The sequence below is a fragment of the Taudactylus pleione genome, unplaced genomic scaffold (assembly GCF_031769625.1).
Source record: "Taudactylus pleione unplaced genomic scaffold, aTauple2 ptg000467l, whole genome shotgun sequence".
Classification (NCBI taxonomy): Eukaryota; Metazoa; Chordata; class Amphibia; order Anura; family Myobatrachidae; genus Taudactylus; species Taudactylus pleione.
In genome coordinates, this window is record NW_028284869.1 from 541,501 (window position 1) to 547,500 (window position 6,000).

The following is a 6,000-nucleotide window of genomic DNA, read 5'->3' on the forward strand; positions in this document are numbered from 1 at the left end:
ATCATGTTTATTTATTCATTTGCATTTTTAACCTAATTTGTGCATTGTATTAATATTTTCCATCATCAAAAGAAGTGCATTGCAGTCAATTAATGGATTAACAGTGTAGAGCATTGAAATCATACAATCAGGTGTTGTGGCTTACAGATTTGACTAACAAATGCCCTTTTAAAAACCAGGAAGCGTTGGTGGTATAGTGGTGAGCATAGCTGCCTTCCAAGCAGTTGACCCGATTCCCGGCCAACGCATAGTTTGTATTCAATTTTTAAGATCATAAACTCCTTAGAGAATTATTCTTGTTTTGAAGGAATTAGGAATACACTGATCAAGAAATGCCCTTTCAAAAAAAGGGAAGCTTTGTTGGTATGTGTAGCACTGGCCAACGCATGATTTTTCTTGTGCATTCTTTTCATTTTTTAAGATCATAAGCTCCTTAGAGAATGTTTCTTGTTTTGAAGAAATCAGGAATACACTGACCAAGAAATGCCCTTTCAACAAATGGGAAGCTTTGTTGGTATGTGTAGCACTTATGGGATATGGACAGAGTCATGGCTTTGTCATTCAGAGAATACTAGATTTATGGCATCTTAAAAATATCCAGCTCTGAATAGTCTTATGTAAATTAGGCTATTAAATATATTTTCCTATTATCTGCTTTAGCATGTGATTCAAATTCTCTTTTCCAAAAGTGCCAAAAAGTGGACTTCAGTGGACATCATGTTTATTTATTCATTTACATTTTAAACCTATTTTGTGCATTGTATTAATATTTTCCATCATCAAAAGAAGTGCATTGCAGTCAATTACTGGATTAACAGTGTATTCTTTTCATTTTTTAAGATCATAAGCTCCTTAGAGAATGTTTCTTGTTTTGAAGAAATCAGGAATACACTGACCAAGAAATGCCCTTTCAACAAATGGGAAGCTTTCTTGGTATGTGTAGCACTTATGGGGTATGGACAGAGTCATGGCTTTGTCATTCACAGAATACTAGATTTATGGCATCTTAAAAATATCCAACTCTGAATAGTCTTATGTAAATTAGGCTATTAAATATATTTTCCTATTATCTGCTTTAACATTTGATTCAAATTCTCTTTTCCAAAAGTGCCAAAAAGTGGACTTCAGTGGACATCATGTTTATTTATTCATTTACATTTTAAACCTTTTTTTTGCATTGTATTAATATTTTCCATCATCAAAAGAAGTGCATTGCAGTCAATTACTGGATTAACAGTGTATTCTTTTCATTTTTTAAGATCATAAGCTCCTTAGAGAATGTTTCTTGTTTTGAAGAAATCAGGAATACACTGACCAAGAAATGCCCTTTCAACAAATGGGAAGCTTTGTTGGTATGTGTAGCACTTATGGGGTATGGACAGAGTCATGGCTTTGTCATTCACAGAATACTAGATTTATGGCATCTTAAAAATATCCAACTCTAAATAGTCTTATGTAAATTAGGATATTAAATATATTTTCCTATTATCTGCTTTAACATTTGATTCAAATTCTCTTTTCCAAAAGTGCCAAAAAGTGGACTTCAGTGGACATCATGTTTATTTATTCATTTGCATTTTTAACCTAATTTGTGCATTGTATTAATATTTTCCATCATCAAAAGAAGTGCATTGCAGTCAATTAATGGATTAACAGTGTAGAGCATTGAAATCATACAATCAGGTGTTGTGGCTTACAGATTTGACTAACAAATGCCCTTTTGAAAACCAGGAAGCGTTGGTGGTATAGTGGTGAGCATAGCTGCCTTCCAAGCAGTTGACCCGGCTTCGATTCCCGGCCAACGCATAGTTTGTATTCAATTTTTAAGATCATAAACTCCTTAGAGAATTATTCTTGTTTTGAAGGAATTAGGAATACACTGACCAAGAAATGCCCTTTCAAAAAACGGGAAGCTTTGTTGGTATGTGTCGCACTGGCCAAAGCATGATTTTTCTTGTGTATTCTTTTCATTTTTTAAGATCATAAGCTCCTTAGAGAATGTTTCTTGTTTTGAAGAAATCAGGAATACACTGACCAAGAAATGCCCTTTCAACAAATGGGAAGCTTTGTTGGTATGTGTAGCACTTATGGGATATGGACAGAGTCATGGCTTTGTCATTCACAGAATACTAGATTTATGGCATCTTAAAAATATCCAGCTCTGAATAGTCTTATGTAAATTAGGCTATTAAATATATTTTCCTATTATCTGCTTTAGCATGTGATTCAAATTCTCTTTTCCAAAAGTGCCAAAAAGTGGACTTCAGTGGACATCATGTTTATTTATTCATTTACATTTTAAACCTATTTTGTGCATTGTATTAATATTTTCCATCATCAAAAGAAGTGCATTGCAGTCAATTACTGGATTATCAGTGTATTCTTTTCATTTTTTAAGATCATAAGCTCCTTAGAGAATGTTTCTTGTTTTGAAGAAATCAGGAATACACTGACCAAGAAATGCCCTTTCAACAAATGGGAAGCTTTCTTGGTATGTGTAGCACTTATGGGGTATGGACAGAGTCATGGCTTTGTCATTCACAGAATACTAGATTTATGGCATCTTAAAAATATCCAACTCTGAATAGTCTTATGTAAATTAGGCTATTAAATATATTTTCCTATTATCTGCTTTAACATTTGATTCAAATTCTCTTTTCCAAAAGTGCCAAAAAGTGGACTTCAGTGGACATCATGTTTATTTATTCATTTACATTTTAAACCTATTTTGTGCATTGTATTAATATTTTCCATCATCAAAAGAAGTGCATTGCAGTCAATTACTGGATTAACAGTGTATTCTTTTCATTTTTTAAGATCATAAGCTCCTTAGAGAATGTTTCTTGTTTTGAAGAAATCAGGAATACACTGACCAAGAAATGCCCTTTCAACAAATGGGAAGCTTTCTTGGTATGTGTAGCACTTATGGGGTATGGACAGAGTCATGGCTTTGTCATTCACAGAATACTAGATTTATGGCATCTTAAAAATATCCAACTCTAAATAGTCTTATGTAAATTAGGCTATTAAATATATTTTCCTATTATCTGCTTTAACATTTGATTCAAATTCTCTTTTCCAAAAGTGCCAAAAAGTGGACTTCAGTGGACATCATGTTTATTTATTAATTTGCATTTTTAACCTAATTTGTGCATTGTATTAATATTTTCCATCATCAAAAGAAGTGCATTGCAGTCAATTAATGGATTAACAGTGTAGAGCATTGAAATCATACAATCAGGTGTTGTGGCTTACAGATTTGACTAACAAATGCCCTTTTGAAAACCAGGAAGCGTTGGTGGTATAGTGGTGAGCATAGCTGCCTTCCAAGCAATTGATCCGGGTTCGATTCCCGGCCAACGCATAGTTTGTATTCAATTTTTAAGATCATAAACTCCTTAGAGAATTATTCTTGTTTTGAAGGAATTAGGAATACACTGATCAAGAAATGCCCTTTCAAAAAAAGGGAAGCTTTGTTGGTATGTGTAGCACTGGCCAAAGCATGATTTCTTGTGCATTCTTTTCATTTTTTAAGATCATAAGCTCCTTAGAGAATGTTTCTTGTTTTGAAGAAATCAGGAATACACTGACCAAGAAATGCCCTTTCAACAAATGGGAAGCTTTGTTGGTATGTGTAGCACTTATGGGATATGGACAGAGTCATGGCTTTGTCATTCACAGAATACTAGATTTATGGCATCTTAAAAATATCCAGCTCTGAATAGTCTTATGTAAATTAGGCTATTAAATATATTTTCCTATTATCTGCTTTAGCATGTGATTCAAATTCTCTTTTCCAAAAGTGCCAAAAAGTGGACTTCAGTGGACATCATGTTTATTTATTCATTTACATTTTAAACCTATTTTGTGCATTGTATTAATATTTTCCATCATCAAAAGAAGTGCATTGCAGTCAATTACTGGATTATCAGTGTATTCTTTTCTTTTTTTAAGATCATAAGCTCCTTAGAGAATGTTTCTTGTTTTGAAGAAATCAGGAATACACTGACCAAGAAATGCCCTTTCAACAAATGGGAAGCTTTGTTGGTATGTGTAGCACTTATGGGGTATGGACAGAGTCATGGCTTTGTCATTCACAGAATACTAGATTTATGGCATCTTAAAAATATCCAACTCTGAATAGTCTTATGTAAATTAGGCTATTAAATATATTTTCCTATTATCTGCTTTAACATTTGATTCAAATTCTCTTTTCCAAAAGTGCCAAAAAGTGGACTTCAGTGGACATCATGTTTATTTATTCATTTACATTTTAAACCTATTTTGTGCATTGTATTAATATTATCCATCATCAAAAGAAGTGCATTGCAGTCAATTACTGGATTAACAGTGTATTCTTTTCATTTTTTAAGATCATAAGCTCCTTAGAGAATGTTTCTTGTTTTGAAGAAATCAGGAATACACTGACCAAGAAATGCCCTTTCAACAAATGGGAAGCTTTCTTGGTATGTGTAGCACTTATGGGGTATGGACAGAGTCATGGCTTTGTCATTCAGAGAATACTAGATTTATGGCATCTTAAAAATATCCAGCTCTGAATAGTCTTATGTAAATTAGGCTATTAAATATATTTTCCTATTATCTGCTTTAGCATGTGATTCAAATTCTCTTTTCCAAAAGTGCCAAAAAGTGGACTTCAGTGGACATCATGTTTATTTATTCATTTACATTTTAAACCTATTTTGTGCATTGTATTAATATTTTCCATCATCAAAAGAAGTGCATTGCAGTCAATTACTGGATTAACAGTGTATTCTTTTCATTTTTTAAGATCATAAGCTCCTTAGAGAATGTTTCTTGTTTTGAAGAAATCAGGAATACACTGACCAAGAAATGCCCTTTCAACAAATGGGAAGCTTTCTTGGTATGTGTAGCACTTATGGGGTATGGACAGAGTCATGGCTTTGTCATTCACAGAATACTAGATTTATGGCATCTTAAAAATATCCAACTCTGAATAGTCTTATGTAAATTAGGCTATTAAACATATTTTCCTATTATCTGCTTTAACATTTGATTCAAATTCTCTTTTCCAAAAGTGCCAAAAAGTGGACTTCAGTGGACATCATGTTTATTTATTCATTTACATTTTAAACCTATTTTGTGCATTGTATTAATATTTTCCATCATCAAAAGAAGTGCATTGCAGTCAATTACTGGATTAACAGTGTATTCTTTTCATTTTTTAAGATCATAAGCTCCTTAGAGAATGTTTCTTGTTTTGAAGAAATCAGGAATACACTGACCAAGAAATGCCCTTTCAACAAATGGGAAGCTTTGTTGGTATGTGTAGCACTTATGGGGTATGGACAGAGTCATGGCTTTGTCATTCACAGAATACTAGATTTATGGCATCTTAAAAATATCCAACTCTAAATAGTCTTATGTAAATTAGGCTATTAAATATATTTTCCTATTATCTGCTTTAACATTTGATTCAAATTCTCTTTTCCAAAAGTGCCAAAAAGTGGACTTCAGTGGACATCATGTTTATTTATTCATTTGCATTTTTAACCTAATTTGTGCATTGTATTAATATTTTCCATCATCAAAAGAAGTGCATTGCAGTCAATTAATGGATTAACAGTGTAGAGCATTGAAATCATACAATCAGGTGTTGTGGCTTACAGATTTGACTAACAAATGCCCTTTTAAAAACCAGGAAGCGTTGGTGGTATAGTGGTGAGCATAGCTGCCTTCCAAGCAGTTGATCCGGGTTCGATTCCCGGCCAACGCATAGTTTATATTCAATTTTTAAGATCCTAAACTCCTTAGAGAATTATTCTTGTTTTGAAGGAATTAGGAATACACTGATCAAGAAATGCCCTTTCAAAAAAAGGGAAGCTTTGTTGGTATGTGTAGCACTGGCCAACGCATGATTTTTCTTGTGCATTCTTTTCATTTTTTAAGATCATAAGCTCCTTAGAGAATGTTTCTTGTTTTGAAGAAATCAGGAATACACTGACCAAGAAATGCCCT

General features: G+C 33.0%; 3 non-coding genes across 3 annotated transcripts; all 3 read left to right on the plus strand.

Annotated features, from left to right (window-relative positions):
• Window positions 1–1,734: 1,734 nt before the first annotated feature.
• TRNAG-UCC (transfer RNA glycine (anticodon UCC)) lies at window positions 1,735–1,806 on the plus strand. Its single transcript has one exon. It is a non-coding gene; the product is annotated as a tRNA-Gly (tRNA).
• A 1,486-nt stretch (window positions 1,807–3,292) lies between these two features.
• TRNAG-UCC (transfer RNA glycine (anticodon UCC)) lies at window positions 3,293–3,364 on the plus strand. Its single transcript has one exon. It is a non-coding gene; the product is annotated as a tRNA-Gly (tRNA).
• A 2,322-nt stretch (window positions 3,365–5,686) lies between these two features.
• On the plus strand, window positions 5,687–5,758 carry TRNAG-UCC (transfer RNA glycine (anticodon UCC)). The gene has a single exon. It is a non-coding gene; the product is annotated as a tRNA-Gly (tRNA).
• The last annotated feature ends 242 nt before the right edge of the window (window positions 5,759–6,000 follow it).